We start from the raw sequence: 17,309 nt of genomic DNA, 5'->3' as shown, positions 1-17,309 counted from the left end.
GAGAGAGAGAGAGCACAAGAGGGGGGAGCGGGAGAGGGAGAAGCAGACTCCCTGCTGAGCAGGGAGCCCAATGCGGGACTCAATCCCGGGACTCCAGGATCATGACCTGAGCAAAAGGCAGTCACTTAACCAACTGACCCAACCAGGTGCCCCAAACAGATATTTGTACACCCACGTTCATAGCAGCATTACTCACACTAGCCAAAAGATGGAAGCAACCCAAGTGTCCATTGACAGATGAAAAGATAAACAAAAATGCGGTCTATACATACAATGGACTATTAGCCTTAAAAAGGAAGGGATTCCAATCAAGAAATGGGCAGAAGACATGAACAGACATTTTCCCAAAGAAGACATCCAAATGGCCAACAGACACATGAAAAAGTGCTCAATATCGCTCGGCATCAGGGAAATCCAAATCAAAACCTCAATGAGATACCACCTCACACCAGTCAGAATGGCTAAAATTAACAAGTCAGGAAACGACAGATGTTGGTGGGGATGCGGAGAAAGGGGAACCCTCCTACACTGTTGGTGGGAATGCAAGCTGGTGCAGCCACTCTGGAAAACAGTATGGAGGTTCCTCAAGAAGTTGAAAATAGAGCTACCATACGATCCAGCAATTGCACTACTGGGTATTTACCCCAAAGATACAAAAGTAGGGATCCGAAAGGGTACGTGCACCCCGATGTTTATAGCAGCAATGTCCACAATAGCCAAACTGTGGAAAGAGCCAAGATGTCCATCGACAGATGAATGGATAAAGAAGATGTGGTATATATATACAATGGAATATTATGCAGCCATCAAAAGGAATGAGATCTTGCCATTTGCAACGACGTGGATGGAACTGGAGGGTATTATGTTGAGCGAAATAAGTCAAACAGAGAAAGACATGTATCATATGACCTCACTGATATGAGGAATTCTTAATCGCAGGAAACTGAGGGTTGCTGGAGTGGGGAGTGGGGTGGGAGGGATGGGGTGACTGGGTGATAGACACTGGGGAGGGTATGTGCTCTGGTAAGCACTGTGAATTGTGCAAGACTGTTGAATCTCAGATCTGTACCTCTGAAACAAATAATGCAATATATGTTAAGAAAAAAAAAAGAAGAAGAAGGTAGCAGGAGGGGAAGAATGAAGGGGGGGAAATCGGAGGGGTAGACGAACCGTGAGAGCCGATGGACTCTGAAAAACAAACTGAGGGTTCTAGAGGGGAGGGGAGTGGGAGGATGGGTTAGCCTGGTGATGGGTATTGAGGAGGGCACATTCTGCATGGAGCACTGGGTGTTATGCACAAACAATGAATCATGGAACACTACATCTAAAACTAATGATGTAATGTATGGGGATAATATAAGAATAAAAAAAAAAAAGGAAGGGATTCTGGAGTGCCTGGCTGGCTCAGCAGGTGGAGCATGCTTGATCTCAGGGTCATGAGCTCAAGCCCCACGTTGGGTGTGGAGATTACTTAAACATAAAATCTTTAAAAAAAAAAAAAAAGAGGAAGGGAATTCTGACACCTGCTGCAACATGGATGACCTTGAGGACATTATGCTAAGTGAAATAAGAGGACACAAAAGGACAGTCACAAAAGGACAAATACTGTATGATTCCACGTATATGAGGTACCTAGAGTAGTAAAGGTCACTGAGACAGAAAGTAGAATGGTGGTTGCCAGGGATGGGGGATGGGGGCAATGGGCAGTTAGTGTTGAAAGAGGACAGAGTTTCAGTCTGGGAAGATGCAAAAGTTCTGGAAATGGATGGTGGTGATGGTTGTATAACAACGTGAATGTACTTTATGCCACAGAACTGTAGACTTAAAAATGGCTAGAATGGTACACTTTATGTTATTTAATATTGCATGTATAATCTTACGTACATATAGTTTTTTAAACTACGTATATTTCACCACAATTACCAAAAAATTATAATGTGATGTCTCTTGAATCTAACAGCAATTAAAAATTAGGCCTGAATCTTAAAAAAAAAAAAAAAAGCAAAAATGAATAAGTAATCCACAAAATCCACAGATGGAAAGGAGCTATATTCACTAGCCTCAAACACCAATGAAATATAATGATGGATTCACAGAAATCCGGGACAGTGAAAGTTAAATCTTCCAATATTCAATTATTCAGGTAAGTAACCCTACCTGACACAGCAGCACCCTCAGTAAAAATGTATGATTCCAGGCAGATCACACACAGAGGGCTGGCACCGACCCTGAGAACCCGCTGCTTCCAGTGGGGACTCTGATCCTGAGGGCTGGCCCCTCCCACGGCCCTGCAGCCACCCATTCCCACCAGCGTCCAGGGACATGTGGGCGGCTGTCCCCAGGAGGCCCAATGAGCCATGTTGCTGAGTCATAACTGGTTTGCTCTCTTCAGTCATTTTCTTAGTCATTCAATTAACATTTTAGGTGCACCTTCTCTATGCCAAGCACTGTGAGAAGCTCTGGAAACAAGGAAGAGGAGCAAGACAGGAGCAGGGGAACTAAGGTCTTTTGTACATTGCAATTTGCCCAGTACAGCTCTAAAGCTCTTCATAAGCATTATCTTCTGCATGCCTCACACAAGCCCTGTGGGGTACATACTACTGCTATGGCTTCTTTTTTTTTTTTTTAAGATTTATTTATTTATTTTAGCAGGGGAGAAGGGCAGAGGGGGAGGAGAGAGAGTCTTATGCAGACTCCGCGCTGAGCGAGAGCCCCACGCGGGGCTCGATCTCACAACCCTGAGATCATGACTTGAGCAGAAACCTAGAGTCCAACACTTAACCAACTGAGCCATTCAGGCTCCCCCCTCTTTTTTTTTTCAATGTAAATGCAAACTCCTAATGAAGGAGATAAAGCTTCTGGGACTTACACAGGGATTTGGATCTAGACTTGCCTGGCCCCTAAGTAGGAGAGCTGAACCACTATTGTACACCACCCATGCCCAGAGATGCAGAAATTAATGCCACATGACCCCTGCCCTCAAGGAGTGCACACGCTGCTGGGAACAGCAGGACAGGAGCAACGGGACCCCTAGAAGAAACTTGCTAAAACGTGAGCCAGCGTATGGCATGAATGCCCAGGAGCCCCCACGGGAGTCACGACTACTACACAAGGATGGGGCTCTTAGACTCTAAATGTCCTTCCTCCACCTGTGGTTTTCTTGGGAACCAACCATGTGCCCTCCTCTCCACAGCCCCTCCCTCCCCTGCCACACTGAGAGTGCCAGCCACCAGACGCACAATCAACTTAGGAATGACAAAGTGGGGTTCCCAAGCAGAGGGGGAAAATGAAGCTTTTTTAGGTCAGGGCCAAAGGAGAAATAAAGCCTTCTTAAAGTGGGGCAGTGACTCTTCATGGCTTGTAGAGTTTCACTTAGACAAGCAGCATTCCACAGCTCTTTACTGCCCCCTGGTGGCTTGGAGGACTCATGGCAGTTGTGCTAATAATGCCCTGGGGCTAAGAGTTCAGACATAAAAGACAATCAGAGGCTCAGAGGCAGTGTGTCTGTGGACAAGCAAAAGCACGTGCTCAGATGGAAAAAAGGACTCATCAGGTCTGTGCCTTCTCTGGTCTGTGGCCCCTGGAGCTTAAAATTCCACTCTTTTTTTTTTTTTTTTTTAATTTTCTGCCCAGACCTGCAACTTGGGAAAACAATTCTGCCCAGGGGTGGTAATGCCCACCAGTACTGAGTCCTTGGCAGCATGGACAATCTCCCCCAGGGGCCTGGGGAAAGTGGCAAGGCCTCTTGCAGCTGCAGAGCTCATTCCTCTAGCAGAATAGCAGCTCTAGCTGCTGGCATCCTCACCGCTAGTGCACAGGCCAGAGGAGAACGTGCTTCCAGCTGGTCACACTGGAACAGCATCGGGCAACAGAACAAGACCCTGCCGTAAACCCTCCTGGGCCCCCTCGGAGGAGGGCCCTCCACCCACAGCCCAAGGTGAGAAGTGCACATGTCAGAACAGATCAATGTCTTTATAAATACCTAATCTGAAGTTAATTATTTTTGAGCAGCTCTAACTTCTAGGATTTTCCCCAAGGCACTCCATCATGTTTTATTCCTTTTAATCTCATCTGCTCAACCAAGGGATTTCCACTGTCCTTGCTCAGCTTATTAAAGAATAAACCACTGGGTACTTAACATTATTAAAATGAAATAACTTGACTTATATTCTACTCTGGATAAAAAGTTTTCCCACGTTTATTAAAGGCTAGACTAGATCAGTGGTTCTCAAAATGTGGTTCTGGGGCAAGCAGCATCAGCAGCCTCTGGGAACTTATTAGGAACACAAATTCTCAGGCCTTGAGACTAACTGAATCAGAGGCCCTCAGGGTGGGGGCCAGAAAGTTGTGTTTTAAACAAGCCTTCCTAGAGTCTCAGTTCTAGGTAAGACAGCATAAGCACACTCCCTGCTTCTTTTCTTCTGAATAAAGCTATTAAACCTGAACAGAAGGTATGGAGCAGCTATCGGAGAATTCTGAAAAGTGAATAGTATAAGTGAAAAGTGAATAGTAGTAGTCAGACTGAAGAAGAAGAGGGAATTTAAACTAATACCAAACTGGTGTCTTTCTCCTTCAGTATCCCCCCAACTTAGACTTGAGGTGGTCCAAAAGCCAGATGTCGGTATCATCAGCATCGCAAAGAGCCCCGAGGGAAGCCCTCTAGTTTTGACTTGAGAGATAAAAAAAGGACTCTCTTAACACTCAGAGAGAATGGAAGCAAACCCCCATTTTTTTTCTTTTCTCCATTCTTTTGCACCCTAGCCCACAGGCCCCTAAAAGTCTAAGGGAAAGGAATGCTCTGCTCTAAACAGAGGAGCTGTGCCCCTAAGAAGTTGGAGCAAATCCTTGTTGCTGTTTCTCTCTCTGTGTCCTCCTACCAGTTGACCTCAGACACAGTTGCAATTGTAGGAAGTATGTGGCAGAGGAGGGTAAGCAAATTCCAAGGTTTCTGGAAAAAAGGTGACAAAAGGGATCCTGGCAAACTGGAAGGTACAGAAAGATCATGGAGAGAGAGGAGCACAGCAAAGTGACCCCATAAACTGTTCATGAGCTCCTTCACTTACTTCTGGGCTCCACATGCACACATTTGACCCTAAATAGCATGCTACATACTCTAAAGGCTAAACTACGTCGTAGACCACTGCCCATGTCCCAAACTGGCCACTTGGTAGCATCTGCAGAACAGAATCAAATAGCACAAGGCTTTGAAAATGAAACTGACCTTGAAACCACAGCCCACAGAGGACTGGTCAGAACTTGCAGCCCAAACCTAACCAGATCAATTGCCTGTTAAAACACAAATAGGATTTAAACAAGACCCAGAGACTCGTAATACTGAAAAGTCCAGGATACAATCAAAAATTACTTCGCATACAAGGAACCAGGAAATGCCTTTATGGGAAAGACAATTGATGCCAACTCCAAGTTAACAAAGATACTGAATTTCTGACAAATACTTTAAAGTAGCTATTATAAAAATGCCTCAAGAAGGGACTCTTGAAACACTTGAAATACATAGATAGAAACACTCTTGAAATACATAGGTAGAAAATTTCAGGGAAAAAAAAAGAGGCTATAAAATGAACTTGAGAGAAATTTCAGGGAAAAAAACAGAATAACTGAAATCAAAAGCTCACTGATGGGCTCGATAGCAGAATGGGGGTGGCAGAAGGAAGAGAGTCCTTCAAAAAATCAATAGGAATTATCCAACCTGAATAACAGAGGGGAAATAATGATTGAAAACAACAAACAGAACCTCAGAGATCTGTGGGACATTACCAAAATGACCCAACATTAATGCCACAAAACCTTCAGGAAGACAAAAGAGTTCAGTACAAGGGAAAAAAAAAAAATCAATATAATAACTGAAAACTTCCTCCTACATTTGGTGAAAGATGTAAACGTACAGATTCAAGAAGCCCATTGAATCCCAAATAGGTAAACCCAAAGAAATCCATACCCAGACATGTAATCAAACTGTTAACAAAACTAAAGACAAAGAAAAAAAACGACCAGAGATAAACAGGAAACAATGATGTGAATGAGTACAGATTTCTCATCAGGAAACAGAAGGCCCAGAAGACAGAAGAATAACATTTTGCAAGTGCGAAAAGAAAAGAATCATCAAACCGGAATTCTATATCCTGTGAAAATATTATTCACGAATGAAGGTTAAAATAAAGGCTTCTCAGATGAAGGAAAACTAAGATAATTTATTGCCAACACACTTGCTGTAAAAGCACTTGTAAAGGAAATTCTTCAGACAAAAGGCGGAAATGACACCAAAAGGAAACTTAGAACATTAGGAATGAAGAAACAGCCACAAAAATGGTAAATATCTGAGTGAATGAAATACACCACTCTTCTCTTCTTGATTTTTAAAAAATGTGTTTAGTAGATAAAAATAAAAATGATAATGTTTCTGATGGGTTTTTCAATTTATGGAACTGTACTACATAAGAAAACAATGAGACAAAGCCGGAAGGGTAAAGGGACTTACGAGATGATAAGGTTTCTAAACTCCCCTTGAAGTGGTAAAATACTGCTTCTGAGTAGACAGTAAAAACATAAGCATATCTACTGTAATCCCTCAAGCAACCATGAATAAAACCATACAAAGAAACATATTCCTAAGGTGCCTGGGTGCCTCAATCAGTTAAGCATTGACTCTTGATTTCGGCTCAGGTCATGATCTCAGGGTGGTGAGATCAAGCCCCATGTTGGGCTCTGTATTCAGCACGGAGTCTGCTTGTCCCTCTCCTTCTGCCCTTCCTCTCTCTCTCAAATAAATAATAAATCTTTTTTTTAAATTCTGGGTTAAAATAATAATTTAGTAAGTGAACTACTGAGAAAAAACTCTGATAGAGATGATCCATGATTTCAAGCTCTAAAGAAAATTCTAAGTGGAGATATAAATTTAGGAGCTCTCTTACCATGAAGATGGCAGCAGAAATGTTGGAAATAAATCATCTTGGGAGTCACTGTAAAATGAGAGAAGGGAGCCTAGAAACAAGATTCAAAGCAGCCCAACATTTAAAATAACCCAGCAGAATAACTCAGCCAGGAAGACTTAGAGGAGGTGGTCAGAGAAGTAGGAGGGAAATCAGGAGAGCGTGGTATCAGGTTAGATGGTGTTTCAAACAGGAAGGAATGGTCAGTTGTGCTGGATGTTGCTATACGGGTAGGGAAGCTGAGAACTAAAATATCTCTGTTAGGTTTTAGCACCAACCGGACAGCAATGCTCATCTCTACAAGGGCATTCGGGGCAGAGTGGTGGGAATGGAAGGCAGACTAAAGGAGCTTGCCTAAGATAAAAAATGGAAATAGTAAAAAAAAAAAAAAAAAAACTTTGAAAGTCTATGAGATACTTAATATAAAGTGCAGTGATTAAGATAATGAGTTATTAGAGCAAAGGTGGTCAAACAGACCCATAGAATAAAATAGAGACTCCAGAAGCAGCCCCACACACATGTTTGATGACATGGAACACTGCAGAGCCATAGAAAAGGATGGTTCTTTCAATAAATGCTCTTGGGGCAATCAGGCATCCACGTGGGGGAAAAAATTAATCTCAACTCACACCATGCCACACATGCAAGAAAAAAATCAATGCTATGTGGATTGTAGTCCAAATGTGAAGTGTTAATCAATAAAGTTCTGGGAGATAACATTAAAGAATATATTCATGACTTGTACCATATAGGTGATGATTTCTTAAACAGAGCACAAAAAGCACTAATCATAAGGAAAAAATCGATAGATTGGACTAGAATTAAGTTAAGAACCTCTCTCCACCAAAAGACACAAAGAGTGAAAGGAAAACCACAGAGTGGAAAAAAGATATTTAGAAAACAGATACTCAGTACAAGACCTGTACCAAGAATACATGAAGAACTCCTTCAAATCAATGAGGAAAGGGCAGACAACTCACTTTTAAAAAGGTCAAAAGGCATGAAGAAGCACTTCACAAAAGAGGATATCCAAATGGCTGGGGGGAAAAAACAATACATATGAAAAGGTTTTCATCTCATTAGCCATCAGAGAATGAAGATTAAAACCCCACTGAGATACCACTACAGATGTAACCAGAATGGCTAAAATTAAAATAACTGACAATACCAGCTGTTGTCAAGTATGTGGAGAAATTGGAACTCTTATACACTGCTCATGGAGAGTATAAATTGATACAAAAACTTCGGAAACTAGTCAGTTGTGTCTACTAAAGCTAAGCAAACATACATATACCATATGACCCAGCACTTCCCCCCCAAAGTATATACCCATCAGAAGTGCTTCACCAAAAGATTTGTAAAAGAACAGTCAAAGCCATGAACAGACATTTCTGCAAAGAAGACATCCAAATGGTCAACAGAAAAAGTGCTCAATATCACTCAGCATCAGGGAAATACAAATCAAAACCTCAATGAGATACCACCTCACACCAGTCAGAATGGCTAAAATTAACAAGTCAGGAAACGACAGATGTTGGCGGGGATGTGGAGAAAGGGGAACCCTCCTACACTGTTGGTGGGAATGCAAGCTGGTGCAGCCACTCTGGAAAACAGTATGGAGGTTCCTCAAAAAGTTGAAAATAGAGCTACCCTACGACCCAGCAATTGCACTACTGGGTATTTACCCCAAAGATACAAATGTAGGGATCCGAAGGGGCATCTGCACCTCAATATTCATAGCAACGATGTCCACAATAGCCAAACTATGGAAAGAGCCCAGATGTCCATCAACAGATGAATGGATAAAGAAGATGTGGTATATATATACAATGGAATATTATGCAGCCATCAAAAAGATGAAATCTTGCCATTTGCAATGACATGGATAGAACTAGAGGGTATTATGCTAAGCGAAATAAGTCAATCAGAGAAAGACAAATATCATACGATCTCACGGATATGTGGAATTTGAGAAACAAGACAGAGGATCATAGGGGAAGGGAGGGAAAAATGAAACAAGGTGAAACCAGAGAGGGAGACAAACCATAAGAGACTCTTAATCTCAGGAAACAAACTGAGGGTTGCCGGAGTGGAGGCGGGTTGGAGGGATGGGGTGGCTGGGTGATGGACATTAGGGAGGGTATGTGCTATGGTGAGTGCTGTGAGTTGTGTAAGACTGATGAATCACAGACCTGTACCCCTGAAACAAATAATATATTATATGTTAATAAAAAGAAAGAAAAAAAAACTTAACAGATCCCCGTGGTAAGATGTTCAATTAATAGACCATCACAATGATTGAGATAATTTTAAATGTTTTTTAATTCAATCCCTACAATGGCCTACCTCTGTATGATAGAAAAAAACTTTTTTTATTCTTCAGTGATTAAAGAAAAAAAGAACTGAAGTTGACTGGAAAAAAAAAAAAAGAACAGTCAAAGCAACACTATTCATAGCCTAAAGCAGGAAACAACCCTAACATCCACTGACAATGAATAAGTAAATTGTGGTACACTCAAACAACAAAATAAATACCTTTATAGCAATGAATAAACCACCACTATACACAATATAGATGAATCTCACACACATAATGTTTAACAACAACAACAAAAGCCAGGAACTAAGTATATACTGAGTGATTCCACTTATTCTGAATGATTCAGAAATAGGCAATACTCACGCATGAAGCTAGTAGGATATTATGACCTTTGGACAGGGGCCCATGACTGGGCAGAAGCCCAACGGGGCTTTTGGAGGGCTGGGAATATTCTATTTCTTCATCTGGGTGGCAGTTACACACATGTATCCACTTGGTTACACACTTACACTTAGTACACTTATGTTTTTCTGATATATGTTACACTTCAACAGGAAGTTTAAGCCTGGCTATGAAGAGGCAGAGTGAGCAGGTCATAACTGAGGGGTAACAGGGTTGAAAGAGGGGTTCCTAAAGGCAGAAAAAAGGGGGTGGGGGATGTAAAACCAAGCTGCAGCCAAAAAGCTGGCTGTCTCTCGCTAAGGTGGGAGAGACCCTCCCTGCTGTCTGCCTGAGCTGGGGTTCTGCGTTCAGCCCAGCAAGTGCCCAGGCATGGTAGATGCACAGTAGACTAATGAAAACAACCCCTCTGGATGGTGCTTCCAGCTCAGAGGCCAGCAAATACTGCTTTAATAGTCATCCCTGATCACAGCTCAGAGGACTACAGACTTCATGTTATTAGGAATTCTAACAACTGAGCCAAATAGCCAAATCGCATGACTTCCATCTTCAGAGGAGGAAACAGATGCATGTCATAGGTTCACAGCTATCCTGCAAAATCACATGGTCCCTCAAAGACTAGGGATTCCAAGATCCTTAGTCAGGAAGGCCCACAGACACCAGGGAACCCCACTGGCAGCACAGTGTCCTGGAAAGTGCAGGGCTCTCAAACGGAGCTCCATCTCCAAAAACCTCCAATTTCTATAAAATTGGAAAACTTTCACAACAGCTTGAAGAGAATATGAGTCCGGCGTATACTCAGGTGACCACAAATGCTTGTCCCCTTTCTCCTCCCCCTTCCCTCGGGGAGCAGAAGGTTTTCAGAAAAGAGAGACAGCCCTGTCTTGCGAGGAGTTCCCATGAACCAGGGATGCAAAGGTCTCTAAGAGTCCAGACCACGTTCTTAAGACCTTGCGACCTCCTAGCGCGATACATGCCAGCCTGAAGGACAGCGCATCCCTTTCCCTTCGCTGCGCTCGTCCAGCCCAACCACACAGGTTTCTGTGTTTCTACGTGGTTTGGGTGTGTTCGCTTTTCCTAGATGGCTGGGATTGGGCGGGGGTGGGGACATAGCAGCACAAATGTGTGTGTTTATGTTTCAAGCTGCAGCTGTTTATTTCCCCAGATGAATTTTAAAATCACTCCAAATTCATCAGCATCTTCTAAAGAAGCCTCCTAAATAGCATCATGTTCAAAACTCAGAAGCTCTGCTGGGATAGGGAGAAAGAGAATCGGGGCATGGGGGCAGGATGCACAAGGAGTTCCGTCTTTAACGGCTTCCCCCTGCCACTCAGGTTGTGCCACGCTCTGGCTCTTAGGAGCAGCATCCGACTCCCCCGCATTCACGCCCCTGGACCTCAACTTAATCAAGGTCAACCAAGAGCCCTGGGAGGCTAGAGAGTTACCACCACGGCACCCGACTTTGCCTTCTAGCTCTGGGTCAAGGGGAGGCATGAAGAAAGAACAGCAGGGGGAAGACAGGCTTGTTTGGACAGGCTTCTGTTGCTGAGCGTCTCCTAGTCTTGAGAGATTTTAACTTTCCACGCCTAATACTCAGCACCCATCGAGAGGGCAGGGGACCATTTATAATGCTTCTGGGAATTGCAGAAAGTTACCAAACTTCCATGGGCCTCCATGTGTAAAATGAGATGAGCATTAAAGACTCTCAAAAGTCCCTTGCAACTCTGACGTTCTGAGTCATCGGGGCTTACAATAAAATAAAAGAGGAAAAACTAAAATGAAATAAACTCTTCCTTTTCCAAAAGAAAAAAAAACGGGGGGAGTATTCACTCTCCCTCTGCATTTAACTTGTGTGGCCCTGCCATCCTGGCCCGGCCCCCTCCCTGGACAGGAAATGGCCCCAACCCCCTTCTCTGGCATGGTGGCTTCATCTGCGGAGTATTTAATTAGAACTGGTGATGGCTGTTCGGACAGAGCCAAGGCCAAGAGGGCAGGAAGGCGTCCCCTTGTTCTCAGCTCAGGAGACTACGAGAAAGCCGAACAGCTGGGACAGGTTTCCACGTAGGTCGTCCCCCTACTGGCAGCATTTGATGGCTTTCTGTGCTCATCAGTTCAGATGTCCTCCTGGGGAGGGCCTTGACTTCAGAGGGGTGGGGCCCCTCTCAGCAGGAGAACAGGCTCTCCCCGTCCCGCTCGCTCCATTCGGTCTGCACACCGCCCAGCAAGCGGAGGCTGCAAAAGGGACCTGGAGATGTTAGCAGACCCAGGCAGGAAGTAACAATGAGCAGATTCAACCTGGAAAAATGTGGCCATTGCATCTGGGGATAAATAATCTGAAACACAAATACTCAGGTGGGAGGGGGATGCCTGGAACAGGAAGCGGCCAGACAGCATTTGGACAGGAGCTTGCAATGTGATCTAGTGACAAAGAAATTGCTGGGGGATTCACGAGCTGGATGCACGGAGGTGATACCCCAACAAGAACAAGGAAGGAACAGGGGCGGGGCCACAACAGCTGTTCTTGGTCTCTCTAGAGGCCAGGACTAGGTGGACCAAGGGCTTGTGATGGCAGCAAGAGAGGTTCAAGTCAGACTCTAGAAAGAACCTTGTCACTACAAAGCATAGGGACATATTGTGTGAAGTGATGGAGAAGTCTCTGGGAAGATGTTTGAAGGACATGGACACAGGAAGCCTGTAGGACAAGATGACCTGCAGACGTCTCATGCAGCCCACCAAGGAAAATGTGACTCTGCAGAAAACAGTAAGCTGGCCTGTTTATCGATGCCACGGGAGACAGAAATGGAGGAACCCAAACCAGCCACAAACACTGAAATACAAGATCTGGGAAAAGTCACACAACTCTCCTGAGTCTCAAACAACGCTGGGAAAAGAGCCCCAATCTGCAAAATTGCCAGACTCCCTCCTCCTTAGGCCCATAAAGAAGATATTTTCCAGTCCTCCCACTGGCTCCATTGCGTAGGACATGGGAGCTCAAAATGAGGCTCTGGAGACAAATCTCCAGGTACATGAGACCCAGCAGGGCCAATCAAATGCATACCATCTGATCACCTCCTTCACCAACAGGCAGTTGCTCTGGAGGGAGTTAGGTTAGACCCCAAGAAGAACTTCCCTCTTGAGTTTTCCGATACCGCACCAGCAAGCAAGAGAGCCGGTTTATATTCTCTCTTCCTCCTGTAGGTTCATAGGCCAGAATGTGCTTAGAGTTGAACGGTGTATAGCATTTCCCACCAAAGCACAGAGGAAAAGGTATGGGAGTGCCTCCCTTCAAACCTGAGATGTGAAAGTCCAGGTTTAGAAAGCAGATCAACGACGCTGATTATTCACTTTGAAAAGGGACTTACTATAACAACTGACATGAAAACACTTCAAGCCCGATGAGGATTTTAAAATCCAGAATTCAGTGTAACAGGCGAGACTGCCCACTCAAACCAGGGCACAAAGATTGAAGACCTAGGGAGGCGAAGGTGTCTCTGACTCCAGGCGAGTGACCAGTCAGCCTGGTAAGGTGTTTGAGAGAGCTTTCCAGAGACTCCAGAAAGAAGAAAAGAAAAAAAAAAAAAAAGCCTTCTAAAGGGGGGCTCCCCAGGGCATGTGACAACAGGCAGGTGTCACAATCTGCCACTGGTCCATGAAGCCAGGCCAGGAGGGAGATGGGCATCACTTGGATGGGAGACTGCACCTCATTTATAGACAGGTCAGCCTAGAGGCCAGAAAAAGACAAAGTGCTTTAGAGATCTCCAGATCTGAAATTAAGGAACTAGAATAGTAACCAAAACTGAATCACTTATGTCCTTGACCAATATTAAGTGTCCACCATGTGTAAGATGCTTCCTCGAAACAATTCAAAGAGATCCAATGAGAAAACTGAAGGGACAGGAGACGTCACATGATTCGCCGAAGTTTAGACATCCCTTGGTGGCCGAGCTGGGATTCAGATTCAGGCTGGCATTCCAGCTTCACTTACATCAAACCTTTCTCCTTCAGGAAACCTTCCAGCCCTGTTCCCCTTGGTTCCAGTCGTCACAGCAGAATAGTTAGGATGTGTACCTACGCACATATGCAGACAAGGTCTGGGCAGTTGGCAATTACCCAAACCAGTGAAGGTGAGGGGCAGCACAGATAAACCACAGCCCTTTGGTCCTGGAGGGCATTACACTCTGCGTTTGAGGGAGGAAGATCTCAGCGTATCTGTCTGATTCAGCTTGGCTTAGGCTAGGATTAATGACTGAATTAGCTTCCATTTCCTGAGCATCCTAACAGCAGGAGGGAATGACCCAGAACGCAGGAGGCCATGAGCAGATTAACCACTCCCCCTCCATAAGTAGCCACACGTGGAATAACCCTGCACATGTACAGGTATCATCGTGCATGGCCCTGAAGGACCGTCTGTCTTCTGTTTCCTTCATTAAACACTGACCGCCCCCCCCCCCCCACCGCCCCGCCAGATGTACTGATCACATCCTCCTCCTTCATCCCAGATCAGAGGAGAAGCCTTTGCACTTAAGGGCATTCCATCCCAAATGTCACCCGGCTGTTACAGCATTAGGCTCTAAGGTAAGCGGCTTATGACAGCTGGGGGAAAGGCAGGAGGGAGGCCTGTGTGGGGCCATGGTTCTTGGAAAAAGAGCGAGCCAGTATGGTGTGATTTCCAGAGCCCCGCTCCACCTGCTGGTGCCCAAAAGCCTGAAGCTTTGATCCCCATTAAAGTGCAGACGCTACAAAGCAGGGTAATGTGAAGGGTCTGAAGGAAAGACCCGAGAGTCCATGCAGAGGATGTGGAGCGATGGGAAAACGGGACAGGGAGAAGCCACACAGAAGGAAGGCTGAGCACGCTCAAGACCAACGCCACCTGGCCGCCCATACCCACTCTGCTGCCTGAAGGCAGGAAAAGGTAGTACACACACCTGGGGATCATCCCAGCCCTGCTCTCCAGGGAAGCTGACCTTCCACCCTGGCTCACTGCCCTACCTACTGGGGTCCCAAGAAGCTCCGGACCTGTGCGCTCTCCAGTTCTTGCGGTGTCCCCCACTTCCTGGGCAACCTTGTTGCCTCTCGTCCCTGCCTGCTGGCTCCACGCCCATCTAATGGTCTCAGGGCCCATCCTGAGCGGATTGATTCTTGCCACAAACACAAAGTACAAACCTTGTAATTAAAAGTTATCTGTGGGGTGCAACAATTCCCAACCCGTGACCTCCCACAGAGATAGGAGGGAAGACAGGTGTGCACCACAGGGAGCAAAGAGGTAAGCAGAGAATACTCTCAAGTTCAGAGGCTGCTTTCTCCTCTCCTGAACCTGCTTTAACTGCTGGCAACCCCAATGGTGAGAATAAGGCCATCCCTTCCCCACACCAGGCTCAGGTGACAGAAGCATTATCCCTGGAGAGATGGGATACCACAGTGACTGAGAGCTCAGACTCAGGGTCTGTCTGAATCCCTTCCTGACACCAGTTGATTGACCCTGACCAAGTTGGGTAACCTCAGCTCTTATCTACAAGAGCGACAGTAGTAATAAATACTTCAGAGGGTTGTTACCAGGATTGAATAAGTTACTAGATGTACTGAGCACAGTAGAAGTAATTTTGGCCATTACTAGGAACTTGGAAAGCAGCAGTAAGATGCTCAGGGAGGGAAGGGTCCAGATTCCCATGGCAGGAGGGAGAGAAGAGGTACCCCCCCCCCACAACACCGGACTACTAGGGATGGATGAAAGTAGGGTCCCAATGCCAGACGGCCCTTCGGGGCACAGCCATGGGTCATATGGGCAGCTCTGGACCCGTGAAAATGGTGTCTGCGTCTTTTTCTGGGGGACTGTATAATCCCATCACAGAGACCAGCCTCGCATAAACACAACCACCACTAAATGCTTCACCATAGTGGTCTTTGGGGCTGGGGGTCTGCCCACCAGTGCAGAGCTAGACAGTGCTGGCAGAAAGAAGAAGGGGAAGCAGCTAGAGAGGAAGGAGGATGGAATGACACAACAGGACAGCTGACAACCCCCAGGGCACCAGACTCCCCTTAGTGCTGGACCTGAGGGCAGCCTGTAAGAGCTCAGGCCTAGCCTGCAGTTCTCCTGACTGCCCAGCTCTCCCTACCCAACCTCTCCCCTTCCTCCCCCTCCCCCCTTCCCCCACTCCTCCCACCCCTCAACCTGGTCTTTGCGCCCCTCAGCCTTCCCCTCAGGGTAGGCGGCTCTGAGAGGGAAGCAGCTTATTCTCTTCCCTGGTTGGAGAAGGAAGTGAGGGAACCAAGAAGGAGAAGGAAGAACGGGAGAGGGCTCATGAGGGGCAGCGAAGGGCCAGGTTCCAGGTGGCTGTGAGAGGCCCATCTCTGGAAAGCCTTCCCTGCCAAGCCCAACTCTTATGGCTCTCTCCCTCCCCTTGACGCCACAGTATACTGTCTTTGCTACACATTATGCTTTGAATCAATTCAACAAACACGGTGGAGTATTTACTACGTGCCAGACACTGTACGAAGAAATAAAGCAGAAAACACAATCCCAGTTCTCGAAGTCTTCAGTCTTATCCAGGGACAAGTGAAGTTCATAGGGTGTACTAAGCACTTCTGCGATGTTGCCCAAGTTCGGAACAGGGAGCATCAAATAATAGACAGATACAACAGTGTATCAAATAGCATGTTCAGGGGCGCCCAGGGGGCTCAGTCAGTTAAGCGTCTGACTCTTGGTTTCGGCTAAGGTCATGACCTCAGGGTCGTGAGGTGGAGCCTCATGTTGGGCTCTGTGCTCAGCAGGGAGTCTGCCTGAAGATTCGCTCCCTCTGCCCCTCCCCCCACTCACATGTGCACATGCATGCACTCTCTCTCTCTCTAAAATAATAAATCTTTTTTAAAAAAAAATAGCATTTTTAAATAGTGAGAAAGTTAAACCCTTTCCAATTATCCTGCAAAGATAAAGTCTCCATTAGATGCCAATATACCTTTAACCTCCGACACTAGTGAAGCCTCCTTTCTCAAGCAAGAGTGAGCAGGCCCCCCAGCCTGAGATCTTCAGCAGCCAGCTGCGTCCAGCCAGGAATTAATAAGGTTATTTTGTTTCTGGTGTGGTTTATTTTTGCATTATTGTCTATTTGTTGGCCAGTGATATCGATTCTCCATTTATAACAATATAATATTTCCTTTTAAGATGAATTTAAACTTAAAAAGTGAGCCAATTTAGCAAAAATATTCAACAAATAACAGTACAGATAATAAATGGCGATCCTGAAAATCGTGCAACAGGTAAGCAGTGGTATTCAAAATCACCATCATGGTATTCAGAAAACTGAAATGGTGAGACTTCCTGACCCAGAAAAGAAGCAGTCAGCACATGTGCCCTCATGAGTCTATCTCATCTCCCAGCTAGACAGTAAACTCCCTGCACCTCCTCCTCCCTTTGGGGGTGCCTAATCCACACAGTAGGCATTTTAATTCATTCAGAACATGAGGGGGGTATTCAACTCAGCTCACAGGGAGGTTAAAAAATTGGAAAATTAAAGCAAAGCATGGACAGGTGGGAGAGCCAACTCAGGCCCAATGGCAAAGAAAACCCAAGGCAAAGAGGAAACCCCACACCATTCCTATAAAGAACTGTGAAAACAAGGACACTTCATTTTCTGAAGTTTATG

The 17,309-nt window shown here is 45.5% G+C and overlaps 1 protein-coding gene across 3 annotated transcripts in view; it reads right to left on the bottom strand.

Moving 5' to 3' along the window:
* ANO2 (anoctamin 2) overlaps window positions 1-17,309 on the bottom strand; it is a 324,700-nt gene that overhangs the window by 296,684 nt on the left and 10,707 nt on the right. The window lies entirely within an intron of this gene.

Source organism: Neomonachus schauinslandi, chromosome 5 (genome assembly GCF_002201575.2).
Source record: "Neomonachus schauinslandi chromosome 5, ASM220157v2, whole genome shotgun sequence".
Lineage (NCBI taxonomy): Eukaryota > Metazoa > Chordata > Mammalia > Carnivora > Phocidae > Neomonachus > Neomonachus schauinslandi.
Note: the sequence above shows the minus strand (reverse complement) of the source record. Positions and strands in the feature narration are given on the sequence as shown.